Raw genomic sequence first — 10,007 nt, 5'->3', positions numbered from 1 at the left:
AAAATGTACGCAGAAAAGTGACGTTTGAAATTGAGCAAACTCTCCACACTTTGAAGGGAATTCTGCTGTGTGAAAGCAAACCAGCAATGATGAGCCTCCCCAAACAGGCCCAGAGTTGGACCTGGGTGCAGGCTCTTATTCGGCTTGTTTGCTGTTCCGCCTTCCTCAAGCATAATTGCCACTTGCCATGTAAAAGGCTCTGAAACTGCACCAGGGGGCGCTCAGTACAGCTGACACAAAATGTTGTTGCAATTGCGCAAAACTATTCCTTTGTGCTGGTTTTCACCTTTTTACAGTCTGAATCTGACAATTCTTTACATTGTTTTAATATTTAATGAGAAATGGACCAAAAGAAATGCTCCAAAATTACTTGGAATAAAATGTTTACATGGGCTTCCATTGTAAGTTAAGAAGGTTTGTTGTACACGTCAAAACTAAACCGTGAAACCCGTAAAAAATCCTTTTATTTATTTATATATATATATATATATATATATATATATATATATATATATATATATATATATATGTATGTCTCTTACTTCACCTCTGTCTGTTCTGACCATCAGAATCTCTAGCATTGAAGGCTTGTGGTAAGAAGCCCAGCATCTATCTCACATCCTTACTGAAGACCTGTCTGTGCTCTGTATGTTCTCTGAAAGTAAGTGTTTGATATCATTCTTGAGCTTCTTAAATGACGTCCAGTCTGTCACTAATGGAGTACTTCACTGAAGAACATTACTAACTGCAGTCAAAAGAAATGTTGAGTTAAAATAACCAGTTTAATTTCCATACTTTTTTCAAACTCAGATTTTATCATTATCAAACAACAGGAGTATGCATTAGTCTGACAGAAGTGCGGCTTAACAAGCTGTTCATTTAAAATCTTTATTAACTTAGAAGCTTTGTCTCCTCTCACAGCAGACAAGCTGACGTGTTTGTTTTGAAGTGTAAAGGGATGCATTAAGTCAGAAAGTACACTTTTACACTTAAAAACACTTCCTTACCCAGCTTATTGTACCAAACATTAAGAGCCGTGATATTACGTGCAGTCTGTAAAGAATGTAAGCCAGCTACAATACAATTATTGGCACAAATTATGTCAGTACTTCCTAAAAAATAGGCTATGATGACACGTTTGGCTGCAACTACCAGCGATCCTCCATCAAAACAGTGGAAACAATCATTTAAATTAAATGCTAACAAGTCATAGCTAGCTAAAGACCATCCCACATGACAAGGTTTTTTTTATTGATTTATTTTCTTCTTATTTTTACTTGAAATAAAAAAACACTTTGGTACTAAGAGGTTCTCCAGTCTGTGGACATGGACCTCTTTTGGGAACGGAGTGGATGTCCAGTGCTCCAAATGTTCTGCTTAAAGAAGATTAAGCAGGTCTGCATCTCGGCCTGACTTCCACAACTTCACCTCCCAGAGGCTTTTACGAGTGAGCGATTTGAGCATTTTTATGAAGAGAGATGTTCCCTGAGTGATGGAAGCAAGTCCAGCCAGTCCTTCTCCACCTCCTCTCCTCTCTCCTGTGGTCCACTGAATCCTGGACTCCTGGGCTTTAGCGGTCACTGGTTTTGTAGTCAACTCTTTTATTAGGAATCGATGTTAACTGGTCAACCAGTTTTTAACTGTCTGCCACATCTTGGAAAATGACAGCTGTTCAAACACATCATTTTGAACAGGACTATGTTTGAGTGCTTGGTGATCACCCAGTAAAGGCCGGTTTATGCTTCTGCATCCAGTCATTGCAGAATCTTTGCCGTAGCTTGCGCAAGTGGCCTAGACCGTAGTCAGCATTTATACTATTGTGTCGGTGCGTCTGCCGCTCTACAATTACACCGCCAAAACACTAGTCTGGCGAGAAGAGTTTCTATGCTATGTCGACATTTTTGGCGTATTACAAACGATGGCGGCTGAAACTGAGCGGATTCTGATGGAGTTGAAGCAAAAGAGCGGTTTTACCGAAAAGAGACAAAACGAGAAGACCTTGGAGGAGATGATCATTTGAGAGAGAAGGACGATGAGTTTTTTGGGATTGTCCGTCCCCAGTGACACAGGCCAGGAATTTGGTGATCACAGCTGGTTGCTATGCTGCATGGTTACATTTCTGTGGAGGTGTGTGTCAGGCCATGGCATAGGGTCCATGGCTACGCATAGTCTGTGATGTAGATTTGACGCAGAAGCATAAATTGGCCTTAGGGATGGCTGATATCACTGATTTTATTCATCTAATGGAAACAGCAAGGCTAATATTCCCAATACTGCTAGCAATACCAATAAGTCTTTGTGTGCAGAGTGAGTTAAATACATACATGTTTGTACAGGTAGATTTCTGTTCCCCAACAGTAAAAATGTACTCTCAGAGTTCAGGAGGAAAAAAGGGTCGGAGCAAATTGAGTCATAACTGTTTGGTAATTTGAGATCCAGCTTCTATAATCATAAATAAATTAATTCACTTCAGAGATGTACTTCTGAGAAAGGTGTTTGGGTTTAAATAAATGAATAAACAGTGCACTGTGTGTGTATGTTTTTGTTTTTGTATAAAAGAAACAGGGAGTAAGTAAGCAGAAACATTTACTCTGTTCCCGAACTGATTAAAGTGTTAGAACAAACGACTGGCTTTCTCGTTTTGATTGCCCCACCCCCCAGCTCCGCTTTAGTGATGATTCATTCTCATGCATTTACCTTATTAGATCTTATCAAATGATATTTATTTGTATAGTGCTTCCTTCAACTGATGTTGCAGCTTTACAGAAATCCAGTAATGAAACAGAAGATAAAAACCTCTGCCAATGGAAAAAGTCCCTTAAACCTGGAGGAAGAGAACCTGGGAGAAACCAAAACTCCCAAGGAGGGGAACCATCTTCCTCAGGTTAAAACCACCGTACCACTACACAAGTCTGCTGTTAATCTTAGTAGTACTGAGTGCTTAAAAACAATGTAAGTTAGGATGATGGTTCATGGTAATAATAATAGCAGCGGTTTGAGTTTATGTAAATCACTTTATGTAAACTAAAGAGTAGTTGGTAATGGAAGGTGGGCAGCTTGTCTGAGGCAGGTAACTGGAGGGCCTGACTAACTTCTAGACTTCCACAGGTAAGAACATGAAATCAGTTTCTTTACCGTTTACACTGTTTACACTGTTCTGTATCACCTGTTCAAGGGAACACCTCTGTTTTAACTGCAATATTAGAGATCAGTTTTGGGCAGGTTATGGCACAACATTGCCACCGAATTCTAAATGTAGTTTAATTACTGGTTTATTAGTTTGTGTTTGAGTAGTTATTTCGGTAACGATTCTGTTTATTATGTGTGTTTGAGTTGTGAAAGGCTACTGAAGTTGCACCTCAGTCTTGTTAGCCTCTGATAACCATACTTTGTTGAATTTTCGCCACTTTGGAGAAACTCTACAAACACTGCAGCTACAGTCGCCCGACGTCGTGTCGCTAGTGATCTGTTAGTCCACTGACCACCGGCCATAGGTCCTCGTCACTGCTGATTGAGAGCCCATCGAATGGCCGATTTAACCATTGGGATTTGCTTGAACCCAGGCCCATAACAATTTGGCCCTCTGCCCATTTCTCCTACATCCAGCATGTTGACTACAAGAACCAATTCTTCAGTTATCATGCAACAGATTTGCCAGACCTTAACAAACACCGCTGTTATGACATAACCAGCATTATAGACTTTTAGGTTTTTATTTCCATCTCCATCTTCGTCTTTATGTTTGCCAGTTCCCCCTAATAGCTAGGATGTCCTCAATCACATAACGCAACCTAGGGTGAGGAATACCGTAGATTACAAGTGTTACAATGTTTTTGCTGTGCATTGCTGTGCTAACCTTTAGCTCCTGTGAATGAATACACACTTCTCAGGTAGGTTTAGCATTGACGAGCAGCACATTTCAGATATTGTCACTTTAACCCTTGACGCACCAATCCAGCTGTCGGATGCCATTGGGCCGCCGGTGAGCGCCTGGTCGGTCCAACATTTGTGTGTTGGCAGTCATCCATGAGAAACTCACGGTCTGGAAAGAGAAACCCAACAAGAGCACAGTGAGTACGAAGTATGAATTTTTACCATTGAATATGGTATTAAGTATGAATATTTACCATTAAGTATAAATATTTACCATTTTTCCTGACCAGAAAATATTTTTTATATAGTTAGAATTAAACACACGTGTGTGAGAGCTGTAAAGGTGCACTGTTACTGATATACAGTAGGCCTTGGATATGCAGACAGATCAGGGACACGTTTTACTTTTATTATGTAACTATTAATCATCATCACTGTTCACTTGTATACTGCTAATGCTGCTGCACTCTCACTGGGTTTCATTTAAACAAGGCCATCTGGAGCTTTAGTGGAAAAGGAAACGATGAGCAGACGGAACACAGTCATTAGTCTGTCTTAGCTGGTGTTTGTCCTTGTCAACTCTGAACCTTCAATGTAAATAATAGACCTAGTTAGCAAAAGTGCTTTTAAAATATTTATGAACCTATTTTGACCATAGGTGATGCTTTACCACTCGTGAAGGTGAAGCAAAGTTCACACATTTATAAGAGCATTTGAACATGTACTCATTTAACTTGGCTATTATTTTGAGGAAAAAAACTGCTGCAAATTTTATTTACTTTAAATTGTCTTCTTTTCTTCCAGTCAAGCAAGTTTAATTTTTTTTACTACTTTTATTTATTAATCGCTTCTAATGCACAATGCTGCTGTGTGTATGAAAGTGCTTTATGAATAAAGTTAGAAAAAGGAATGAAGCAACCGAATGAATGAAAGTGTTTTTATTGACTTTGTAACTCCCTCATGTTTAGCAGGCAAGGCTTTTGTGCGCATCAGTGAAGGGAGAAAACCAACAGCAGCAGTATCTCAAATGCCCATTCAGTAATGGACATTTCGCCTTCTTCACTGGTATTTATTATTATTTTACATGTGGGTTTAATCTTAATGAGTTAATATTATATTAATTGTAGTATTCTCTTGAAGTAGATAAGAGTAATAATGAATAGTTTATTCATACCCAAAATGTGTCTTTCTTTCTCCCAGTTTTATACTGCCAATTAACCCACCCTTTTGTAGCTCCACCTAGCACTAGCAATGCTTACAACTCTAGGAGGGAAGGACTTAACACATGTCTCCTCTGATATATGCAAAGCTAGACACCTCTTTTTGAATTGGCAGGCAGCCAACGCGCTTGGGATAAGAGTGATGAGGGGATAGAGGATGGCCAATTGTGCTGTCTGGGACTCCGGCTGCTGATGGCAAAGTGGCATGACCATAGTGGTGGTGTGTTAGACTGCTGAGCCGCCTCAAATATGTGTTTATCTTAAGTTTGTTTATAGTTTAAAAGCATCCCACAAAGTGTTCCCACAGTGGACAGCCTGTTGCTGGACACTGCTGTTTATTAATGTACTTTTCTCCAGGTACGAAATGTGTCTTCTGAAACATCGCTATGGCTACAATCCTGAAAGCACGTGAATATAATGATATAACAACATTCTGAGCAGCTGTGAAATGAGTGGAACTGAAAAATGTGCTGATTTTAAAGCTGTTTTGTTTGTTCTTTTTGGGTTTTGGTTGCCGTTGAATTTCTTTTGTAAGGAGAGGTCTGAACGTGGCTTGGTGTCGCACTGACCGTGTGAGTGTACAGGTCTCAGGTGAGCCTTTTACACACCAAACTCTGTGCCACTGTTCTGATTGAATGACTTGTGTAAATAAACTGTGGAGAAATTTAAAGAAAACAGTTCTGCTGAATTGTTTCAGAAATGTTAATCAGACTTACAATTTTTATTTATTTATTATTCAAGTCAAAAACAACAGGGAACAAAAACTAAATACATCACAGTAGCCCACAGTACAGCGAAGAGTTCGAAGAAATATATTGAAATTGTATATTTGTGAGAAATCTGTTAAATGAGTGTGTATACAACTGCAGAAGAGTTCTGTACTGTGGTTAAAAAAAAAAAAAAGTAGCCTCTATCCTCTGAGATGGTCCGAGTTTGGTGCCAGGTTTCTCCTGGACACCCCCAGCCAGCACTCACATCTGTTTAGTTCAATCAGAACTCCCCTGACTTATCATCGTAAAGTACAGCTCAGATAATCTACAGGTAATGCTGGCCTGAACGTGAAGAGTGCTAGAAACTGAGCACCAGCTCACTCACACATGCAAAACCACTTACTGTATTAATGTTATTAATGTTGATTCTGCTGAGTTAATACACACTTAACACCTGGTAACACCTTTCTTCCCCAGGTGATGGAAACATCTGCTCAGTGCGGAACACAGCTGTAGAGAACTATCTATTTTGTAGAGCGCTGAAAGCTGCACACTAGAGGGCAGCAGTGACTTTACAACTGACTGGTTTCTTCATCGTATGTAATACAAACACACACGCACACACATTTTACACACACTAACAGCAACTGATCCCTGTTTATGAGGCCTCCGAGCATGAGCTGTGTTGAATTTCAGTGTTTTACTGTAGTAACAGTGTGCGATTGCCTGTGTTCAGAAGATCAGATGAATCCGTGCTGCGGTTAAATGTGGCTCCATTCTGACCTCTGTAACTAACACAGTTTGAATAATTTTATTTATATTATAGGCATGAAATTAATTCAATACTGACAAAATAAAAATGAATACTCACTTAATATTTATTTAATAAAGTGGGGAGAAAATATTCTTTGGGCTTTTGCTGCATAAGGTGTCATGTATGCAATCTTGAGGTGTGAAAAGGTGTTTGCTTCCCTGGTAATGCAGCCAAGCTGAAGAGTTCATTAAGATCTGTGATCAGTTAATGATCAGCCTTGATTTGGGCAGTGAACTTGGCAGCTCATGGGTTGCACAGTCAGGCACATTATACTACAGAGAAGATTCCTAAACCGGAACAGTAGTCCGTCTTCTCCTTGCTCATGACTCGATGCTCAGAAAACTGCTGTGCAAGAATTGAACCCATGGCAGATTAGCCCAGCGGAAATTATTGCTGTCCAAGGGAGAAAAAAAAACCTCCCAGCTTCACGTAGATGGTCCTCCTGAGTTCTGGAACAATGTGTTCTGGACAGGGGAATCTTTTTGGCCAACATATCACCTGTAAAGCATGACGGTTGGTGTAGAACAGCATAGTCACCCAGACTGAGAATCGAACCCCAGTCTTCCACATGGTGTGGTAGTTCACTGGGAGGTATTTTTGCCACACCGACCTACAGCTTCACAAGAAATCTGTTAAGACTTTCCTGAGGAACGAGATCTGGAAAGCGCTCATATGAACATCTTTCTTTATCTTGAGATCATTTTTAGGAAAGCTTCTGTGAATCACGTGCCTGATGTCCAGGTTTCAGTTCTGTACCTGAACAGAAGACAGAAGGCTTGAGGTTTGTTAAACATTGCTTAGATATTTGTTCTATCTTATTGTGTGGTGTAAGTTCTTGATGTTCTGTGATATTAAACACTCAGTTTCAGAGGAAAGTTGGTTTCTTGTGAGTTTTTGTCTGATGCTGTTTTCCCCAAAATCACTTCTGACTGATCAGCAGCAGGGTGGACCACAGCGCCGCTGAGGAACCGCCCTCAGAAAGTGTTTAATCTGAGCTGTAAATCTTCATATCCAGGAGCACATCCAGTGGTAAAAGTCGCTGAGAGAGCAGACATTCGGCCGACGGGGTCTTTAGGACCCTATTCTCAGAAATGCTGAAAGTTTAGAGCCGTTTATGGCACTTCAGGAGAAGCAGTGTTCCTAAGCGTCCTGTTTAATCTGCTCAAACGCCCCCATTACACCCCTTGCCACACAGGGTTCTCTGAAGGGTTAGAGCTGTTTGTTCCTGAGAAGGGGATAAGTAGGAGAGTTTCGCTCAATCAGCCTGCAGGACAGCATTCAGTCACAACCTGATCTAGTTAAAGGATCTCACTTATGGAGACTGAGACTGAACTGATCCAGTTTTCGTACAGATCGGGTGTTGGGGAGTGAACGTCACACCTATTATACAAGGTTGCACTTTATTTACAATTTATTTAAACTGATGCATAATCACAGTTCACTGCAGACTGGTTTTCTGTTCTGTTTCAGATGAAATGATTCAGAAACTGTACTAATGTCAGAAGTTAGTTTCAGTATAAACTGCAGTAAATACTTCAGTACTTCTGAGTAAAATAAAACACTGACTTTTGGAAAATGTGGAAGGTTGTGGCTGCCTCAAAAAAAAAAAAATTCAGAAACCAAGGAAGAAAAACAGAGCAGAGTGTTGACCGTCTTCCTCATTAAGATTTTTCATCTTTGAAGAGGTTTTGTGGAATATGACAATATCCAGAATCAGAAATTGCAGTTGTTACAGTTGCAACCGTTTGTGGAAGAATAAACAGTCTATAAAATAAACACTATAAATAACTATAAAATGAAACAAACTTAAGACAAAGAGAGAAAAAATTAAGACAAACTTGAAAATTTTACATATATATAGATTATATGAATATAGTAAAGTATATTTATAGTGTAACATACCATTTTAATTTTATATAATAACAATGTGCTTAAAGCTCATGTTTAAGTGACTCCAAGAGGTGGGTAGTTCTGATCCAGTAGGTAAAAAACACACCCCAGGATTGTGCTGTACCGGCCTGGACAGCTCTGTTGCTGATTTGAGCTAATGATCAATCAATAAACCTTTCATTCAAAGCGGAAGTACATTGAGGGTGGCCCTCATTTGGACTGTAGCCAAGCATGTCCAGAGAACAGGGACTGGAATAAAAATATTTTAAAACTGTAAAAAGCTAAATGAAATGTAAGAACGAATCCAGAAGAAACAAAGTAATGGAAGATCAGAGTCAAACGGATGAACAAATAAAATTGTAGAAATAATGAATTTCATAACACTGAAATATGTAAATGGGGAGTGAGGTAGGGACACACAGTAGGTGAATTAAAATCATATCAGGTTTATTGTCACATCACATTAAACACAGGTGTAAAGGTGAGTAAAAACTTATAGCTTACAGTAGTGAAAACACACATACACCATTGCAATGTTAAAAATGTACAGGTTAATATACTGTATATAATTTTATATATATATAATGTAAATTGTGAAATCTTTACATTACTCTTTACATACAGACACTGGGCAATGGAGTTGTGTGAGTGAATGGGTGTGTGTGGTACCCTGCAATGTACTGGTGTCCTGTTCCTGGGGTGTTCCTGTCTAGAGCCCAATGATTCCAGATCCTGGCCAGAATGGAGCAGATAAAAAGATTCATTCATGGAATAAGTAAAGGAGATTAAACTGCAGGATCAGTAGCTGAAATTAACCAAAATGAAATAAAATCCAACTAAGATCAGAAGAAATGAGTACAGATAAACTGATAACTGAGTTTCCTGTAGTGAAATCCAGATCACTGCTTTAGTAAAAATTCTCAGTACCTAAAGGGGGATCCAGTCTGATGATAATTTGCACTGCATTTACAGTGAGCATTGTTGTGACATATTATAATGGTATAAGTAATGAGGTTGGTTAAGTACCTCTTTTGTCATTATACACTTGTACAGTACAGTACAGTACAGTACAGGTACAGGTAAAACCTTACCTTTTGTACAGAGGTAAGGTAAACTTTGTTAGGTTGACTACTAGTGGGATGCTGGACTATAGCCACTGCATTGCTTCGAAATATATTTTACTAAGACTGTTAAGACTGTTAAATTATTATTATGAACTAAATTAAGGTTTTAAGGCAGATTAATTGTTTATTTTTTCCCTTCTAAAAATAGCGTAAATATACCAAATGCTGCACTGCCCCTTTAAGAGATTTACGTCACAAGGAGGGCGCGCCCCGGGAATTGGCCTGCGTTGTAAGGCCTGCAGCCAATCAGCGTATGGTGGGAGGGGCGTGTGTGAATACGGGCGGACGAGCTGCGGGCTTGTGTGAATACGGGTGGGGTAAGCGTTCTCTTTGTATTTCACACCCGTATTTAGACAAGGTCCTCCACCCGCTACGC

Source organism: Salminus brasiliensis, chromosome 1 (genome assembly GCF_030463535.1).
Source record: "Salminus brasiliensis chromosome 1, fSalBra1.hap2, whole genome shotgun sequence".
NCBI classification, from domain to species: Eukaryota; Metazoa; Chordata; class Actinopteri; order Characiformes; family Bryconidae; genus Salminus; species Salminus brasiliensis.
Note: the sequence above shows the minus strand (reverse complement) of the source record.